The sequence below is a fragment of the Vidua macroura genome, chromosome Z (assembly GCF_024509145.1).
Source record: "Vidua macroura isolate BioBank_ID:100142 chromosome Z, ASM2450914v1, whole genome shotgun sequence".
Classification (NCBI taxonomy): domain Eukaryota; kingdom Metazoa; phylum Chordata; class Aves; order Passeriformes; family Viduidae; genus Vidua; species Vidua macroura.
This window is the reverse complement of record NC_071611.1, coordinates 75,814,810-75,834,818: the sequence shown is the minus strand read 5'-3', so window position 1 is coordinate 75,834,818 and position 20,009 is coordinate 75,814,810. Positions and strand designations below refer to the sequence as shown.

At 53.0% G+C, this 20,009-nt stretch overlaps 1 long non-coding RNA gene across 1 annotated transcript; it reads left to right on the top strand.

Annotated features, from left to right (window-relative positions):
• The first annotated feature begins 16,683 nt into the window (after positions 1-16,683).
• LOC128821651 (uncharacterized) lies at positions 16,684-18,288 on the top strand. The gene is made up of 3 exons (XR_008441184.1): positions 16,684-16,738; positions 17,451-17,499; positions 18,244-18,288. It is a non-coding gene; the product is annotated as an uncharacterized LOC128821651 (long non-coding RNA).
• The last annotated feature ends 1,721 nt before the right edge of the window (positions 18,289-20,009 follow it).

Below are 20,009 nucleotides of genomic sequence, written 5' to 3'. Positions count from 1 at the left end.
CTTCTGCCTGCTTGGCTCAGTGAAGCTCTGTCTCTGGGCTTCTGCAGGGCCGTGGCCAAGGGCACAGGTGCTCATGCTGGAGGTCACGGGGCTTTCTTTAGTTGTTTTCCCTTTGTGCAAAGGTGTGTTTGGCTTGTGGAAGTGTTCTGCAGTTTTCTGCAGCAGTTCTTCGCTTGTACAGTCTTTTTTGGCTTTTGATAAGCTGCTAGGAGATGATTGCGTTGTCCATGAAGCTGGGGCAGGCCATTCTTGTGGGGTGAGGCCAAAGGAAGCAAGTGCCTTGTAGGGAAGGCTTCTTGCCTGGCAAAAAGCAGAAGGGGCAAGTTGCTGTGGGTGCGTTTTGGGATGAAGCCTGCAGCTTTGGAAATGGCATTAGTGCCTCGGGTGGGGGTGAGGCTGCAAGTCCTTGACTGCTGCCTTGTGTTGCTGAGAAGAGGAAGGACATCTTGGAATTGTGGCTGCTGTATTTGACGTCAAAGGGGCAAGTTTGTGGTGGGGGAGCTGCGTGGGCCCAAAGGACCCAGGGGTGCCGGTCAAGAGCAGCTGAAGGTGGGCCAGCGCGTGGCCAGGGAGCCAAGAAGGCCAAGGGTGTCCTGGCCTGTGTCAGCAAGAGTGGGGCAGCAGGAGCAGGGCAGGGAGCGTCCCCCTGGGCTGGGCAGCGCTGCGGCCACAGCTGGGAGTGCTGTGCCCAGTTGTGGGCCCCTGTGAAGCAGAAAGTCCTTGAGGGGCTGGAGCGTGTGCAGAGGAGGACACGGGAGCTGGGGAAGGCTGTGGAGCGCAAGGCCAAGGAGGAGGTGCTGAGGGAGCTTTAGCCTGGACAACGGGAGGCTCGTCAGGGCCCTTCAGGCACACTTCCATAGATCCATAGAGGACAGCGCTCACCCCAAGGCCTGCTTCCCTGCCAAACATCCCCGCTCTGCATGCAAGGGCTTTAGCCACCTGAGCAGGTGACACTTCCAATTTGTGGTTTCTTGGCTTGCTAGGAGGAGAAGCCCTGCTGATTTTCTCTCTTCCCAGCAAGCAAAGATGCTTCTGCACAAGCTTTCCTGCCCTTTTCCTGCACCGAATGGGATTCTGATCCACTTTTAGTTTTCCATGTCTGCCGCAGCAGTAGCAAAGGCCTTGCTGGCTATTTCCTACTTTTCCATTTCACAGCTTTCAAGAGCTAAAAGCTCCCTTGTGCAGAGGCACTGTGCCTTGCAGATAGCAGCCATGGAGGACTATCAAATTCCTAGGCAAACAGAGTTCTCTTGAATTAGCCCATTTTAATCTGGCCGGAGTGACTTAGAATGCCATTGCTAAGAATGCTGATGATTTCTCCTTCAAAGAGGTGGTTGTAGATGCCAGGAGAAAGGAGGTGCTAAACGATAGGTAATGGCCTGTCCCTCATGTTTCTCTCTTGCCACAGATGACAGAAGCAGCAGCAGTCTCTGCCCCGGCTCCCTCTGCTCCTGGAGAAGAAGCCAAAGAGGAGCAAAAGGAGCAAGACGACCACGAGCCTGCAGCTGTGGTCACAGCAGAGCCTGATGCTTGCAAGAGAGTAAGTGCCAGTTGTGGGTGGTGCTGTCTTTAGTGCAAGGCAGAGCTGCAAGTTTCTGAGCAGCCAGCACTTGCTGTTGCTGGCTGAGGATGCTGAGTGCTGGAATCCCGCAGGACGCGGCCATTTCCTGCAGGCAGGGACAGCTAGAAATTGGCCTTTGGCCTGTCACCTTGAGGCACCCAAGAGCTGGGGGCTGCGGCTCAGCTTCTGCCTGCTTGGCTCAGTGAAGCTCTGTCTCTGGGCTTCTGCAGGGCCGTGGCCAAGGGCACAGGTGCTCATGCTGGAGGTCACGGGGCTTTCTTTAGTTGTTTTCCCTTTGTGCAAAGGTGTGTTTGGCTTGTGGAAGTGTTCTGCAGTTTTCTGCAGCAGTTCTTCGCTTGTACAGTCTTTTTTGGCTTTTGATAAGCTGCTAGGAGATGATTGCGTTGTCCATGAAGCTGGGGCAGGCCATTCTTGTGGGGTGAGGCCAAAGGAAGCAAGTGCCTTGTAGGGAAGGCTTCTTGCCTGGCAAAAAGCAGAAGGGGCAAGTTGCTGTGGGTGCGTTTTGGGATGAAGCCTGCAGCTTTGGAAATGGCATTAGTGCCTCGGGTGGGGGTGAGGCTGCAAGTCCTTGACTGCTGCCTTGTGTTGCTGAGAAGAGGAAGGACATCTTGGAATTGTGGCTGCTGTATTTGACGTCAAAGGGGCAAGTTTGTGGTGGGGGAGCTGCGTGGGCCCAAAGGACCCAGGGGTGCCGGTCAAGAGCAGCTGAAGGTGGGCCAGCGCGTGGCCAGGGAGCCAAGAAGGCCAAGGGTGTCCTGGCCTGTGTCAGCAAGAGTGGGGCAGCAGGAGCAGGGCAGGGAGCGTCCCCCTGGGCTGGGCAGCGCTGCGGCCACAGCTGGGAGTGCTGTGCCCAGTTGTGGGCCCCTGTGAAGCAGAAAGTCCTTGAGGGGCTGGAGCGTGTGCAGAGGAGGACACGGGAGCTGGGGAAGGCTGTGGAGCGCAAGGCCAAGGAGGAGGTGCTGAGGGAGCTTTAGCCTGGACAACGGGAGGCTCGTCAGGGCCCTTCAGGCACACTTCCATAGATCCATAGAGGACAGCGCTCACCCCAAGGCCTGCTTCCCTGCCAAACATCCCCGCTCTGCATGCAAGGGCTTTAGCCACCTGAGCAGGTGACACTTCCAATTTGTGGTTTCTTGGCTTGCTAGGAGGAGAAGCCCTGCTGATTTTCTCTCTTCCCAGCAAGCAAAGATGCTTCTGCACAAGCTTTCCTGCCCTTTTCCTGCACCGAATGGGATTCTGATCCACTTTTAGTTTTCCATGTCTGCCGCAGCAGTAGCAAAGGCCTTGCTGGCTATTTCCTACTTTTCCATTTCACAGCTTTCAAGAGCTAAAAGCTCCCTTGTGCAGAGGCACTGTGCCTTGCAGATAGCAGCCATGGAGGACTATCAAATTCCTAGGCAAACAGAGTTCTCTTGAATTAGCCCATTTTAATCTGGCCGGAGTGACTTAGAATGCCATTGCTAAGAATGCTGATGATTTCTCCTTCAAAGAGGTGGTTGTAGATGCCAGGAGAAAGGAGGTGCTAAACGATAGGTAATGGCCTGTCCCTCATGTTTCTCTCTTGCCACAGATGACAGAAGCAGCAGCAGTCTCTGCCCCGGCTCCCTCTGCTCCTGGAGAAGAAGCCAAAGAGGAGCAAAAGGAGCAAGACGACCACGAGCCTGCAGCTGTGGTCACAGCAGAGCCTGATGCTTGCAAGAGAGTAAGTGCCAGTTGTGGGTGGTGCTGTCTTTAGTGCAAGGCAGAGCTGCAAGTTTCTGAGCAGCCAGCACTTGCTGTTGCTGGCTGAGGATGCTGAGTGCTGGACTCCCGCAGGACGCGGCCATTTCCTGCAGGCAGGGACAGCTAGAAATTGGCCCTTGGCCTGTCACCTTCAGGCACCCAAGAGCTGGGGGCTGCGGCTCAGCTTCTGCCTGCTTGGCTCAGTGAAGCTCTGTCTCTGGGCTTCTGCAGGGCCGTGGCCAAGGGCACAGGTGCTCATGCTGGAGGTCACGGGGCTTTCTTTAGTTGTTTTCCCTTTGTGCAAAGGTGTGTTTGGCTTGTGGAAGTGTTCTGCAGTTTTCTGCAGCAGTTCTTCGCTTGTACAGTCTTTTTTGGCTTTTGATAAGCTGCAAGGAGATGATTGCGTTGTCCATGAAGCTGGGGTAGGCCATTCTTGTGGGGTGAGGCCAAAGGAAGCAAGTGCCTTGTAGGGAAGGCTTCTTGCCAGGCAAAAAGCAGAAGGGGCAAGTTGCTGTGGGTGCGTTTTGGGATGAAGCCTGCAGCTTTGGAAATGGCATTAGTGCCTCGGGTGGGGGTGAGGCTGCAAGTCCTTGACTGCTGCCTTGTGTTGCTGAGAAGAGGAAGGACATCTTGGAATTGTAGGTGCTGTATTTGACGTCAAAGGGGCAAGTTTGTGGTGGGGGAGCTGCGTGGGCCCAAAGGACCCAGGGGTGCCGGTCAAGAGCAGCTGAAGGTGGGCCAGCGCGTGGCCAGGGAGCCAGGAAGGCCAAGGGCGTCCTGGCCTGTGTCAGCAAGAGTGGGGCAGCAGGAGCAGGGCAGGGAGCGTCCCCCTGGGCTGGGCAGCGCTGCGGCCACAGCTGGGAGTGCTGTGCCCAGTTGTGGGCCCCTGTGAGCAGAAAGTCCTTGAGGGGCTGGAGCGTGTGCAGAGGAGGACACGGGAGCTGGGGAAGGCTGTGGAGCGCAAGGCCAAGGAGGAGGTGCTGAGGGAGCTTTAGCCTGGACAACGGGAGGCTCGTCAGGGCCCTTCAGGCACACTTCCATAGATCCATAGAGGACAGCGCTCACCCCAAGGCCTGCTTCCCTGCCAAACATCCCCGCTCTGCATGCAAGGGCTTTAGCCACCTGAGCAGGTGACACTTCCAATTTGTGGTTTCTTGGCTTGCTAGGAGGAGAAGCCCTGCTGATTTTCTCTCTTCCCAGCAAGCAAAGATGCTTCTGCACAAGCTTTCCTGCCCTTTTCCTGCACCGAATGGGATTCTGATCCACTTTTAGTTTTCCATGTCTGCCGCAGCAATAGCAAAGGCCTTGCTGGCTATTTCCTACTTTTCCATTTCACAGCTTTCAAGAGCTAAAAGCTCCCTTGTGCAGAGGCACTGTGCCTTGCAGATAGCAGCCATGGAGGACTATCAAATTCCTAGGCAAACAGAGTTCTCTTGAATTAGCCCACTTTAATCTGGCCGGAGTGACTTAGAATGCCATTGCTAAGAATGCTGATGATTTCTCCTTCAAAGAGGTGGTTGTAGATGCCAGGAGAAAGGAGGTGCTAAACGATAGGTAACGGCCTGTCCCTCATGTTTCTCTCTTGCCACAGATGACAGAAGCAGCAGCAGTCTCTGCCCCGGCTCCCTCTGCTCCTGGAGAAGAAGCCAAAGAGGAGCAAAAGGAGCAAGGTGACCACGAGCCTGCAGCTGTGGTCACAGCAGAGCCTGATGGTTCCAAGAGAGTAAGTGCCAGTTGTGGGTGGTGCTGTCTTTAGTGCAAAGCAGAGCTGCAAGTTTCTGAGCAGCCAGCACTTGCTGTTGCTGGCTGAGGATGCTGAGTGCTGGAATCCCGCAGGACGCGGCCATTTCCTGCAGGCAGGGACAGCTAGAAATTGGCCTTTGGCCTGTCACCTTGAGGCACCCAAGAGCTGGGGGCTGCGGCTCAGCTTCTGCCTGCTTGGCTCAGTGAAGCTCTGTCTCTGGGCTTCTGCAGGGCCGTGGCCAAGGGCACAGGTGCTCGTGCTGGCGGTCACAGGGCTTTCTTTAGTTGTTTTCCCTTTGTGCAAAGGTGTGTTTGGCTTGTGGAAGTGTTCTGCAGTTTTCTGGAGCAGTTCTTCGCTTGTACAGTCTTTTTTGGCTTTTGATAAGCTGCAAGGAGATGATTGCATTGTCCATGAAGCTGGGGCAGGCCATTCTTGTGGGGTGAGGCCAAAGGAAGCAAGTGCCTTGTAGGGAAGGCTTCTTGTCAGGCAAAAATCAGAAGGGGCAAGTTGCTGTGGGTGCGTTTTGGGATGAAGCCTGCAGCTTTGGAAATGGCATTAGTGGCTCGGGTGGGGGTGGAGCTGCAAGTCCTTGACTGCTGTCTTGTGTTGCTGAGAAGAGGAAGGACATCTTGGAATTGTGGCTGCTGTATTTGACGTCAAAGGGGCAAGTTTGTGGTGGGGGAGCTGCGTGGGCCCAAAGGACCCAGGGGTGCCGGTCAAGAGCAGCTGAAGGTGGGCCAGCGCGTGGCCAGGGAGCCAAGAAGGCCAAGGGCGTCCTGGCCTGTGTCAGAAGAGTGGGGCAGCAGGAGCAGGGCAGTGAGCGTCCCCCTGGGCTGGGCAGCGCTGCGGCCACAGCTGGGAGTGCTGTGCCCAGTTGTGGGCCCCTGTGAGCAGAAAGTCCTTGAGGGGCTGGAGCGTGTGCAGAGGAGGACACGGGAGCTGGGGAAGGCTGTGGAGCGCAAGGCCAAGGAGGAGGTGCTGAGGGAGCTTTAGCCTGGACAACGGGAGGCTCGTCAGGGCCCTTCAGGCACACTTCCATAGATCCATAGAGGACAGCGCTCACCCCAAGGCCTGCTTCCCTGCCAAACATCCCCGCTCTGCATACAAGGGCTTTAGCCACCTGAGCAGGTGACACTTCCAATTTGTGGTTTCTTGGCTTGCTAGGAGGAGAAGCCCGTCTGATTTTCTCTCTTCCCAGCAAGCAAAGATGCTTCTGCACAAGCTTTCCTGCCCTTTTCCTGCACCTAAAGGGATTCTGATCCACTTTTAGTTTTCCATGTCTGCCGCAGCAAGAGCAAAGGCCTTGCTGGCTATTTCCTACTTTTCCATTTCACAGCTTTCAAGAGCTAAAAGCTCCCTTGTGCAGAGGCACTGTGCCTTGCAGATAGCAGCCATGGAGGACTATCAAATTCCTAGGCAAACAGAGTTCTCTTGAATTAGCCCATTTTAATCTGGCCGGAGTGACTTAGAATGCCGTTGCTAAGAATGCTGATGATTTCTCCTTCAAAGAGCTGGTTGTAGATGCCAGGAGAAAGGAGGTGCTAAACGATAGCTAACGGCCTGTCCCTCATGTTTCTCTCTTGCCACAGATGACAGAAGCAGCAGCAGTCTCTGCCCCGGCTCCCTCTGCTCCTGGAGAAGAAGCCAAAGAGGAGCAAAAGGAGCAAGACGACCACGAGCCTGCAGCTGTGGTCACAGCAGAGCCTGATGCTTCCAAGAGAGTAAGTGCCAGTTGTGGGTGGTGCTGTCTTTAGTGCAAGGCAGAGCTGCAAGTTTCTGAGCAGCCAGCACTTGCTGTTGCTGGCTGAGGATGCTGAGTGCTGGAATCCCGCAGGACGCGGCCATTTCCTGCAGGCAGGGACAGCTAGAAATTGGCCTTTGGCCTGTCACCTTCAGGCACCCAAGAGCTGGGGGCTGCGGCTCAGCTTCTGCCTGCTTGGCTCAGTGAAGCTCTGTCTCTGGGCTTCTGCAGGGCCGTGGCCAAGGGCACAGGTGCTCGTGCTGGAGGTCACAGGGCTTTCTTTAGTTGTTTTCCCTTTGTGCAAAGGTGTGTTTGGCTTGTGGAAGTGTTCTGCAGTTTTCTGCAGCAGTTCTTCGCTTGTACAGTCTTTTTTGGCTTTTGATAAGCTGCAAGGAGATGATTGCGTTGTCCATGAAGCTGGGGCAGGCCATTCTTGTGGGGTGAGGCCAAAGGAAGCAAGTGCCTTGTAGGGAAGGCTTCTTGCCAGGCAAAAAGCAGAAGGGGCAAGTTACTGTGGGTGCGTTTTGGGATGAAGCCTGCAGCTTTGGAAATGGCATTAGTGCCTCGCGTGGGGGTGAAGCTGCAAGTCCTTGACTGCTGTCTTGTGTTGCTGAGAAGAGGAAGGACATCTTGGAATTGTGGCTGCTGTATTTGACGTCAAAGGGGCATGTTTGTGGTGGGGGAGCTGCGTGGGCCCAAAGGACCCAGGGGTGCCGGTCAAGAGCAGCTGAAGGTGGGCCAGCGCGTGGCCAGGGAGCCAAGAAGGCCAAGGGCGTCCTGGCCTGTGTCAGCAAGAGTGGGGCAGCAGGAGCAGGGCAGTGAGCGTCCCCCTGGGCTGGGCAGCGCTGCGGCCACAGCTGGGAGTGCTGTGCCCAGTTGTGGGCCCCTGTGAGCAGAAAGTCCTTGAGGGGCTGGAGCGTGTGCAGAGGAGGACACGGGAGCTGGGGAAGGCTGTGGAGCGCAAGGCCAAAGAGGAGGTGCTGAGGGAGCTTTAGCCTGGACAACGGGAGGCTCGTCAGGGCCCTTCAGGCACACTTCCATAGATCCATAGAGGACAGCGCTCACCCCAAGGCCTGCTTCCCTGCCAAACATCCCCGCTCTGCATGCAAGGGCTTTAGCCACCTGAGCAGGTGACACTTCCAATTTGTGGTTTCTTGGCTTGCTAGGAGGAGAAGCCCTGCTGATTTTCTCTCTTCCCAGCAAGCAAAGATGCTTCTGCACAAGCTTTCCTGCCCTTTTCCTGCACCGAATGGGATTCTGATCCACTTTTAGTTTTCCATGTCTGCCGCAGCAATAGCAAAGGCCTTGCTGGCTATTTCCTACTTTTCCATTTCACAGCTTTCAAGAGCTAAAAGGTCACTTGTGCAGAGGCACTGTGCCTTGCAGATAGCAGCCATGGAGGACTATCAAATTCCTAGGCAAACAGAGTTCTCTTGAATTAGCCCACTTTAATCTGGCCGGAGTGACTTAGAATGCCATTGCTAAGAATGCTGATGATTTCTCCTTCAAAGAGGTGGTTGTAGATGCCAGGAGAAAGGAGGTGCTAAACGATAGGTAACGGCCTGTCCCTCATGTTTCTCTCTTGCCACAGATGACAGAAGCAGCAGCAGTCTCTGCCCCGGCTCCCTCTGCTCCTGGAGAAGAAGCCAAAGAGGAGCAAAAGGAGCAAGATGACCACGAGCCTGCAGCTGTGGTCACAGCAGAGCCTGATGGTTCCAAGAGAGTAAGTGCCAGTTGTGGGTGGTGCTGTCTTTAGTGCAAAGCAGAGCTGCAAGTTTCTGAGCAGCCAGCACTTGCTGTTGCTGGCTGAGGATGCTGAGTGCTGGAATCCCGCAGGACGCGGCCATTTCCTGCAGGCAGGGACAGCTAGAAATTGGCCTTTGGCCTGTCACCTTGAGGCACCCAAGAGCTGGGGGCTGCGGCTCAGCTTCTGCCTGCTTGGCTCAGTGAAGCTCTGTCTCTGGGCTTCTGCAGGGCCGTGGCCAAGGGCACAGGTGCTCGTGCTGGCGGTCACAGGGCTTTCTTTAGTTGTTTTCCCTTTGTGCAAAGGTGTGTTTGGCTTGTGGAAGTGTTCTGCAGTTTTCTGGAGCAGTTCTTCGCTTGTACAGTCTTTTTTGGCTTTTGATAAGCTGCAAGGAGATGATTGCATTGTCCATGAAGCTGGGGCAGGCCATTCTTGTGGGGTGAGGCCAAAGGAAGCAAGTGCCTTGTAGGGAAGGCTTCTTGTCAGGCAAAAATCAGAAGGGGCAAGTTGCTGTGGGTGCGTTTTGGGATGAAGCCTGCAGCTTTGGAAATGGCATTAGTGGCTCGGGTGGGGGTGGAGCTGCAAGTCCTTGACTGCTGTCTTGTGTTGCTGAGAAGAGGAAGGACATCTTGGAATTGTGGCTGCTGTATTTGACGTCAAAGGGGCAAGTTTGTGGTGGGGGAGCTGCGTGGGCCCAAAGGACCCAGGGGTGCCGGTCAAGAGCAGCTGAAGGTGGGCCAGCGCGTGGCCAGGGAGCCAAGAAGGCCAAGGGCGTCCTGGCCTGTGTCAGAAGAGTGGGGCAGCAGGAGCAGGGCAGTGAGCGTCCCCCTGGGCTGGGCAGCGCTGCGGCCACAGCTGGGAGTGCTGTGCCCAGTTGTGGGCCCCTGTGAGCAGAAAGTCCTTGAGGGGCTGGAGCGTGTGCAGAGGAGGACACGGGAGCTGGGGAAGGCTGTGGAGCGCAAGGCCAAGGAGGAGGTGCTGAGGGAGCTTTAGCCTGGACAACGGGAGGCTCGTCAGGGCCCTTCAGGCACACTTCCATAGATCCATAGAGGACAGCGCTCACCCCAAGGCCTGCTTCCCTGCCAAACATCCCCGCTCTGCATACAAGGGCTTTAGCCACCTGAGCAGGTGACACTTCCAATTTGTGGTTTCTTGGCTTGCTAGGAGGAGAAGCCCTGCTGATTTTCTCTCTTCCCAGCAAGCAAAGATGCTTCTGCACAAGCTTTCCTGCCCTTTTCCTGCACCTAAAGGGATTCTGATCCACTTTTAGTTTTCCATGTCTGCCGCAGCAAGAGCAAAGGCCTTGCTGGCTATTTCCTACTTTTCCATTTCACAGCTTTCAAGAGCTAAAAGCTCCCTTGTGCAGAGGCACTGTGCCTTGCAGATAGCAGCCATGGAGGACTATCAAATTCCTAGGCAAACAGAGTTCTCTTGAATTAGCCCATTTTAATCTGGCCGGAGTGACTTAGAATGCCGTTGCTAAGAATGCTGATGATTTCTCCTTCAAAGAGCTGGTTGTAGATGCCAGGAGAAAGGAGGTGCTAAACGATAGCTAACGGCCTGTCCCTCATGTTTCTCTCTTGCCACAGATGACAGAAGCAGCAGCAGTCTCTGCCCCGGCTCCCTCTGCTCCTGGAGAAGAAGCCAAAGAGGAGCAAAAGGAGCAAGACGACCACGAGCCTGCAGCTGTGGTCACAGCAGAGCCTGATGCTTCCAAGAGAGTAAGTGCCAGTTGTGGGTGGTGCTGTCTTTAGTGCAAGGCAGAGCTGCAAGTTTCTGAGCAGCCAGCACTTGCTGTTGCTGGCTGAGGATGCTGAGTGCTGGAATCCCGCAGGACGCGGCCATTTCCTGCAGGCAGGGACAGCTAGAAATTGGCCTTTGGCCTGTCACCTTCAGGCACCCAAGAGCTGGGGGCTGCGGCTCAGCTTCTGCCTGCTTGGCTCAGTGAAGCTCTGTCTCTGGGCTTCTGCAGGGCCGTGGCCAAGGGCACAGGTGCTCGTGCTGGAGGTCACAGGGCTTTCTTTAGTTGTTTTCCCTTTGTGCAAAGGTGTGTTTGGCTTGTGGAAGTGTTCTGCAGTTTTCTGCAGCAGTTCTTCGCTTGTACAGTCTTTTTTGGCTTTTGATAAGCTGCAAGGAGATGATTGCGTTGTCCATGAAGCTGGGGCAGGCCATTCTTGTGGGGTGAGGCCAAAGGAAGCAAGTGCCTTGTAGGGAAGGCTTCTTGCCAGGCAAAAAGCAGAAGGGGCAAGTTACTGTGGGTGCGTTTTGGGATGAAGCCTGCAGCTTTGGAAATGGCATTAGTGCCTCGCGTGGGGGTGAAGCTGCAAGTCCTTGACTGCTGTCTTGTGTTGCTGAGAAGAGGAAGGACATCTTGGAATTGTGGCTGCTGTATTTGACGTCAAAGGGGCATGTTTGTGGTGGGGGAGCTGCGTGGGCCCAAAGGACCCAGGGGTGCCGGTCAAGAGCAGCTGAAGGTGGGCCAGCGCGTGGCCAGGGAGCCAAGAAGGCCAAGGGCGTCCTGGCCTGTGTCAGCAAGAGTGGGGCAGCAGGAGCAGGGCAGTGAGCGTCCCCCTGGGCTGGGCAGCGCTGCGGCCACAGCTGGGAGTGCTGTGCCCAGTTGTGGGCCCCTGTGAGCAGAAAGTCCTTGAGGGGCTGGAGCGTGTGCAGAGGAGGACACGGGAGCTGGGGAAGGCTGTGGAGCGCAAGGCCAAAGAGGAGGTGCTGAGGGAGCTTTAGCCTGGACAACGGGAGGCTCGTCAGGGCCCTTCAGGCACACTTCCATAGATCCATAGAGGACAGCGCTCACCCCAAGGCCTGCTTCCCTGCCAAACATCCCCGCTCTGCATGCAAGGGCTTTAGCCACCTGAGCAGGTGACACTTCCAATTTGTGGTTTCTTGGCTTGCTAGGAGGAGAAGCCCTGCTGATTTTCTCTCTTCCCAGCAAGCAAAGATGCTTCTGCACAAGCTTTCCTGCCCTTTTCCTGCACCGAATGGGATTCTGATCCACTTTTAGTTTTCCATGTCTGCCGCAGCAATAGCAAAGGCCTTGCTGGCTATTTCCTACTTTTCCATTTCACAGCTTTCAAGAGCTAAAAGGTCACTTGTGCAGAGGCACTGTGCCTTGCAGATAGCAGCCATGGAGGACTATCAAATTCCTAGGCAAACAGAGTTCTCTTGAATTAGCCCACTTTAATCTGGCCGGAGTGACTTAGAATGCCATTGCTAAGAATGCTGATGATTTCTCCTTCAAAGAGGTGGTTGTAGATGCCAGGAGAAAGGAGGTGCTAAACGATAGGTAACGGCCTGTCCCTCATGTTTCTCTCTTGCCACAGATGACAGAAGCAGCAGCAGTCTCTGCCCCGGCTCCCTCTGCTCCTGGAGAAGAAGCCAAAGAGGAGCAAAAGGAGCAAGATGACCACGAGCCTGCAGCTGTGGTCACAGCAGAGCCTGATGGTTCCAAGAGAGTAAGTGCCAGTTGTGGGTTTTGCTGTCTTTAGTGCAAAGCAGAGCTGCAAGTTTCTGAGCAGCCAGCACTTGCTGTTGCTGGCTGAGGATGCTGAGTGCTGGAATCCCGCAGGACGCGGCCATTTCCTGCAGGCAGGGACAGCTAGAAATTGGCCTTTGGCCTGTCACCTTGAGGCACCCAAGAGCTGGGGGCTGCGGCTCAGCTTCTGCCTGCTTGGCTCAGTGAAGCTCTGTCTCTGGGCTTCTGCAGGGCCGTGGCCAAGGGCACAGGTGCTCGTGCTGGCGGTCACAGGGCTTTCTTTAGTTGTTTTCCCTTTGTGCAAAGGTGTGTTTGGCTTGTGGAAGTGTTCTGCAGTTTTCTGCAGCAGTTCTTCGCTTGTACAGTCTTTTTTGGCTTTTGATAAGCTGCAAGGAGATGATTGCATTGTCCATGAAGCTGGGGCAGGCCATTCTTGTGGGGTGAGGCCAAAGGAAGCAAGTGCCTTGTAGGGAAGGCTTCTTGTCAGGCAAAAAGCAGAAGGGGCAAGTTGCTGTGGGTGCGTTTTGGGATGAAGCCTGCAGCTTTGGAAATGGCATTAGTGCCTCGGGTGGGGGTGGAGCTGCAAGTCCTTGACTGCTGTCTTGTGTTGCTGAGAAGAGGAAGGACATCTTGGAATTGTGGCTGCTGTATTTGACGTCAAAGGGGCAAGTTTGTGGTGGGGGAGCTGCGTGGGCCCAAAGGACCCAGGGGTGCCGGTCAAGAGCAGCTGAAGGTGGGCCAGCGCGTGGCCAGGGAGCCAAGAAGGCCAAGGGCGTCCTGGCCTGTGTCAGCAAGAGTGGGGCAGCAGGAGCAGGGCAGTGAGCGTCCCCCTGGGCTGGGCAGCGCTGCGGCCACAGCTGGGAGTGCTGTGCCCAGTTGTGGGCCCCTGTGAGCAGAAAGTCCTTGAGGGGCTGGAGCGTGTGCAGAGGAGGACACGGGAGCTGGGGAAGGCTGTGGAGCGCAAGGCCAAGGAGGAGGTGCTGAGGGAGCTTTAGCCTGGACAACGGGAGGCTCGTCAGTGACCTCCAGGCAGAGTTCCATAAATCCCTGCAAGATAGTGCTCACTACAAATGCTATTTCTTCTACAAATATTATCTCACTGCATCCAAGTGTTTTTGACACTTCATTTGGTGACTCTTTCATGTTGTGGTTTCTTCCTTTGTTGGGAGGAGAAGTCCTGTTCAGTTTCTCATTTCTCAGCAAGGCAAGGCTATTTTCCTCAAACTTTTCTGCCTTTGTCCAGCACTTGTTGAGATTCTGCTCGCATTTTCTTTTGTAAGGTGACATTTTTGGAGGATGCAGTATTTTTGCATGAGATCACATTGTTTGGGGCAGCGAGCTCGGTGCAGAAGGAGCTGTTCTGGTGCCAGGCCAGTCAACAGGGCCTTGCACTTTGCATTCATATTGACAGTACCTCTGCCTTTTTGCAGCCCAGGGACTCAGTAAACGTGGTGTTTGGGAACTGAGCAGGAAATCAATGCTCTTGCATTCCAGATTGTCCTCAGAGATCAGAGGAGCTGGAAGAGGCTGGGCTTTATTTCTGATTACAGCCCCTTTAGCACTCTCAGTGTCATCAAGTCCAAGAGAAGCACTTGGCCAAGCACAGATGCTGCAAGAGTGCCATTCCCAGTGCAATGCTCTGGACCTGATTGCATTCCATAAGGACCTAAATGCTCCAGATTCCCCGGGAGTGTGGTTTATTGAAGCAACAGGAGAGCAATCTCAGGATTGCTGCTGATCAGGGCAATGTCTACCAAGTGTGTGTAGCAACAGAAACGATAGGAAAGAGAGATTATAAGAGTGAGTTCTATCTTTCTCTCTCTCTCTCTCTCTCTCTCTCTATCTATCTATCTATCTATCTGTCATTTGCATAATTGAATCTTCTTGGCTCTGGTCCAAAGCAGTTGGAGGTGCAAAGTTCACTTAAAGCATCCCTTTCAGGAGAGGATTAGAGACACGTTCTGTTGACCGATTCTGAGCAGGCAGAGCTGTTTCCCCCTCCAGATATGGTGGTTTTTTTCCCCTCAGAGCTGTTTTTCTCCTCCAGCCTCTTCATCCTGAGGCCCCCAGTTAATTCTTTAATTTCTGCCTGTCCCAGAGAGGTGGAAGAATTCCATGTTTTAGGTGGTGAAGAGAACATGAACTCCAGAAGTGTCTCTCATAAAGGGTGAGCTCACCCAGGAAGCCACCGGCAGAGGCAGGATGGAGCTGTGGGACTGGGCTGGGTGTCAGTCACTACTGAAAGACAAACAGGACATGGCAGGAGCAGAGGGAGGCCCTCACCAGACCCCTGAGAAATGCCACACCTTCCCTGTCAGCTGCCTGAGAGGCTGTTGGAGCTTCAGCCCCAGATGGCCCCTGATTGTAGTGCCAGGGTCACTTTGGAATCTGTGCCTCCCCACAGGCAGAGAATGACCCAGGAGAGCAGCAGCACAGTGCTTTGGGAACGTGTGAGCCCATCAGTTCTTGAGTCTTGGCCCACAAATGTCCTATGGAAAGTTGAAACCCATCTTCTCTTGCTTTCTGTGCAGATCCTTCCAGAGAAAGAGCAGGAGCAGATTGCCTTATCAGAGATGCCATGCCAGACTCAGGGAGAGCTGAGAGCCCAAGAGCAGGAAGAGCAGCTCAGGCAGCAGGTGGAAGAGCCACAGGAGAATGGCCAGGTAAGCCAGACTCGCCAGGTGTCAGAGGGAAAGGGCAGGAAGAGGGGCATAAAACAGAGCTCTTGGGAGTGAGGAGGCCAGGAGTCCCAGAGGCACTGAAAGCACGGAGCCTTGGAATCTGCAGAGATCAGCACTGGGACAAGAGGGTTCCATTGGAAGCAGGTGTGGGTAGGGAAGCAGAAAGAAGTGGCTGAATAAATGTGATTTTGAGGCTGCAAGAGGAAAAAGCTGAGCCTTATGGCAGCTCCCAGTCACTTGCTCTGCATTTGTGTGTACAGAGCATCAAGGCAGAGCCACAAGCAGAGCTGCCCGAAGCTCAGAGTGCCATCATGGAAGTGAAGAAGAGGAACCAGGAAGAGACAAGAAGAATTCAAGAGGAGATGAATCTCCATCAGCAGAGGGGCGATCAACAAAACCAGGTGAGTGAAAGAGTGGCAGCCACTCCACTCATGAAAGATCCTCTCTCTCGTATTTTACAGAACTTGAAGGAACAGCTGGACACAGACTTTCAGAAAGCTCACGCTAAGATCAAGGCAAGGGAGAAGAGGCAGGAGGAAGAAATTAAAATCATCAGAGAAAAACTTAATCCCCTCCCTCAGGCTCTACAAAAGCAAGTGAGTGAAAGAGGGATAGCCACGGCAGTCACCAAACTGGTGGTTTCTGCCCTTCTGGCCTTCCCAGTGCAGAGCAGCAGGGAGCGGGGTGATGCCTCTGAATGCCATCCTGCTCTAGTGTGTATCACAGTCACTCAGAAGGACATTTCCTGGTGTGCTGAATCTCAACTGCTGCCCTGGACAGTGGGACTTGTCCTTTGGCCTTTTGGCCAGCAGTCATCCAAATTGATTCCTGCTGGCCTGTTCCTGCTCTCCTTGTTTCTTGAGGTGTTTTTACAGGGGAATATGGTGACCCAGATGGAGGATTGAAACAAGCTGTCTGTATCCCTTGTAAATCTGTTCTTTCCTCACAGTCAGTGACTCTTGACTGACAGGGACAAGCTGTAGTCTCTGACTGCTTTGTTCTGTTTGACTCGAGGTGCAAGTGTTGACATCTCACCGGGCAGCCGGCAAAGACTTCCGGCAAATGAGTGGCACTGAAGAGCCCCGAGGCTGGCGTGAGGCACAGGAACTGTCCCCACCAAAGGTGCTACAGGTTGGGCATGACCTGAAGATGGTGCAGGAAAAGAGGACACATTGGGGGGAGGCCGAACACTTGAACAAGGAGCTGCAAGTGTGTCTGAAGCCCTTGGAGGGGGAAAGGAATCCTTGAGAGGAAGTAGAATTGTCATTGTGGCAGTGATCCTTCAGAAAATCCATGAAAATGGACCATGAATCTGGCCATCCACTCGAGTAGAACTAGCCTTTGGTTTTGACCCATCCAGTCTGAGAAGTGGACACCAGAAAAAACCCACTTAAGAGCCCTGCATGTTGCTGACAGCACCTTCCTAAGGGCTTGCATTTGAAATGGAATCTCAGGCTAATCTCTGCCAGCCACCTTTCTGACATAAACTCATTTCTTGTCTCAGATCTACAAGGGCTTTGTCACCAAACCTGCTGCTGCAGCAGCATGGTCTAAAGGAGCCTTTGCTCTCCACCCTGAGAAGCGGAGCCGGGGCGGTTTGTTCATCTCCAGTGCTGACCCAGCTGCTGCTCAGCAACAGGAGATCAAGGATGACTCCCTGGAGCTACGGAGTACGTCTGCTGTATTTCTTGTCTGAGGGACAGTCTATTGTGTGCAGGTGTCAGCATAGCTGTACCAAATGCTTTTCCTGAGTTTGGTGTCCCAGGGACATTTAGAGACATTTCCCCACAGGAACTGCTGTAGAAAAGCAGTCTCTGTGCTGGCCACCTGTGCTGCAGAGCTGTCTGCCTGGTTGTTGTTGTTACCCAGCCGAACACAAAGGGTTCAAAGCTCCAGGCTCTGGGTCTGCCTTTTGAATCTCCTGGAAGCTGGGATCTCTGCTTTAAAGTGAGCATCTTGCATTTTGTTTCCCTCAGGGACAATAGTGAACATGGAAAATCCCGTGATGAAATACACGGAACTGGAATATATTGGCAGAGGGTGAGTCCAACCACAGTCACTTCTACATAACCATGGGCCAGGTGTTTTTCTGGTGGAATATCTATCCAGTGTGAAGTCAGAACAGCTGCAAACAGACATCTATCCCCATAGATGTTCAGACACTGGGGATAGATTGTCCCATCTCTCAGTGCTGCTCCGAATTTGTGAGTGTGCCCAAGAAGGCATTGTCAGACACACCTCCATGCTGCCAAGTTCTTGCCTGCAGCAAGGAACAGGATCTGGAAGATCTCCTTGTCTCTCAAGTGTGGGACAGTTCTGTGTTAATTTCCTGAGCATTTTTGTATATCTCCAAATCATACAGCCACACTAATAAAAGGGGAAGAAACGTGCTTGCCTGAAACAGCAACCTACTCCCTGATAGCTGTCAGATAACAGTTCTCAGGAACATTTCTTTCCAAGAGATTGCAGAAGGAAATACTCCATGGTCAGGATAAAAACTGCACAGTTTAGAACCTGAAACCCAAGGTGAAAGAAGGAGATCTCCTTAGGAGCTGAGGCAGTAAACAGCAACGCTTCAGGGACAGGCCCAGTGCCCATGCACTTGAGAGGAAAATGCATCATCTGCCTTTGGGCAGAACCCGCCTGCTTCCGGCAGGTTTTAGGCATTTGCAGCAGAGATCTCCTCTGTGGACTGGCTTTCACTGCAAGATCTAAATGTCTTCTCCTTTCTTTGCTGCTTTTTTGTTTCTAGGACTTTTGGAGATGTTTGCAGAGCACTTGACAATGCCACAGGAGGGCAGGTAAATGTCAACATCTCCCGCAGGTCCTCTGGTGTGAGCAGCTGTGGCTGGAGTTTGAGTAGAGCTGTGCTGAAAAGGCACAAGAAGCACAGACTGCTACCAGCCTGCAAAATACATTTGGGACAGTCTTTGTCCTTCTCAGCTGCCAGAAGGAAGGCAAGGAGGGCAACAGTTCCTTTCAGAGAAGGATGTGCTCATTTGCTCTCCATTGCTAAAACAAAGGTGGTGCCTTTGAGCATCTCACTGCTCTTTGGGGCTACGGCTTCAGAGTCCTGAATTCTCACTTCTGCTTGCCAGCAAATGCATCTGAAAGTTACTGGTAGTTCCTTAGCCACCTGCAGTGCTGCACTGGAGAACGTAGGGAGAGATCTGCACAGCATCCCTAAAAGCCCTAAGTCCTGCCCATAGCCCAAGATGTATCCACAGAGTATTAAGGCATGGATTACTTCTTCTGAATCCCAGACAAAGCAGCAGGGAGTGTGCTCAGAGCTTTGTGGGTGATAGTTGAGACACCACAGTTACCAAGTGGACAAGGCAAAACCTCAGTGGCCACGTGTCCTGTAAGTGGCCTCCAAGGGAGCAGAGAAATGGGCTGTTGCAATGTCAGTTCCTAATTACTGCAATGCCCAGTCACAAGGCAGTTTGGCACAGCTCGGCTGTGGCATTGCAAAATCACTCGCTCCATGTGCCTTGTGGTCTTGTGCCGCCAACTTCTCAAGTTACTGATTTTCAATGTCATTTTAGGTGGCCATAAAGAAAATAAATCTCCAAGAACTGAGGAAGAAGGAACTAAGAGTCTATGAACTCATGGTCATGAAGACAAATATGAATCCCAATCTGGTCAACTATTTAGACAGGTGAGTTGTTGTGAATGTTTGTTTACATATTGCAAACATGCATGGTAAAATTCCACTTTGTTCACTGGCAGAAAATAGAGCTGTAATTATTGGTTAATTATTATTGCTCTGCTCATCTCCAGTGGATGGGAAGAGAGTGCATCTTGTCTGCATGAGTCTTCCCCGGTACACAGAGTTCTAAAATTATTCAAAAACCTGCATCATTCATATCTTACTAAATCAATAGCCTGTAAGTTCACAGCCACCACATTGTTTTGGGGCTTGGTTTTTCTCAAGAGTCCTCTTACGTCCAGATAAACTAACATGGATTTCCCTTGGATTGTGTCCCCTCTTTTCCATTGCTTTGCATGCCAGGAAGACTAGGTGCTTATTTCCAGAAACACACAGTTTGACAGGTTTTTGATCTGTTCCTAACCTGCAGTTTTTACTTGCTGGCTATTGAAGACATCTCCTTTTTTCACAGCTGTGCCTTTCTTCTTGAGACAGATTGCAAACAATGCACAGCCTAGAGGGAATGTCTATTCCTTTTATTCTGTCCTAGTCACAAAGGGACTTGGAAACAAGAATCAATCAAGAAAACAACCTAGCCATGCATGTCTATCTCCATGCTCTTGTTTCCTTCTTTCAGCTACCGTGTGGATGGGCAGCTCTGGCTGGTCATGGAGTACATGGACGGAGGCACTCTGAGCGATGTCATCAGCGAGACCCACCTGTCTGAAGACGAGATGGCAGCCATCAGTCGGGAGGTCAGCAATCCCACCTGTGCTGCCCAGGGCTTGGGCAGGATTGTCTGGGAAACAGGGCTCCGACCTGGAGTGATTTCATGTGCCAAGCTTTGTTTCTGTGTTGCTGGTATGCTATGGGCAAGTAAAAGCCTCTCAAGTGAAATGCCTGCCAGTGCCCCTGCACTCACAGTACTCAGTTCTTGTACTCATATCTCCTACTGTTGTATTCTCGCTCTGTCTCTTGTGTTTGTATTTGCTGTTCTCCACCTTGCCTCCCTAAACTTTTATCTCCAGCCTGTCTGCACTGCATTCCTTGTCTGTAAAAGCAATGGTGCTGGTGGCAGCATTTGAAATGATCAGCAAAGAAAAAAAGACTCATTTCTCTCAGTCCTCAACTGAAAAGGACAGTAGTGCAGCCAAAATGCTCTTTGCTTCAGGAAGGTGACTGTTGTGATACTTCCAAGTCTGTGCTGAGGCCAGCAACAAAACCTTTGTCATGCAGCCTCCCACCCCAAAGTGATCCACTTCACACCAAAGGGAGGGACTTTTTCTTCCTTGGCAAAACCCCTCACTTGTCCTCTGCATGGAGAAAGCACATCCACAGCAGCAGCAGCCATCCTGGCTGGTTTGCAGGGGACAGTCTACAACAACAGCAGGTGCTGTTGCTCTTTCAAAAGCTGACATGCCTTTCCTTAGAAAGGTCCTGCTCTGCAAGTGGTGGAGCAGCAAGCTCTTCCTCACAATGGCACTGTGTTCCTCCATTACTCGCCATTCCCCTGCAGAGGGAATCTTTTAGAGCTCTTTCCTTTCTTGTGTAATGAAATGACATCACTAATTTTTGCCCTCCTGTTTCTGTTTTCTCTCTCAGTGCCTGCAAGGCCTGGATTTTCTTCACTCGAACCATGTGATCCACCGAGATGTGAAGAGC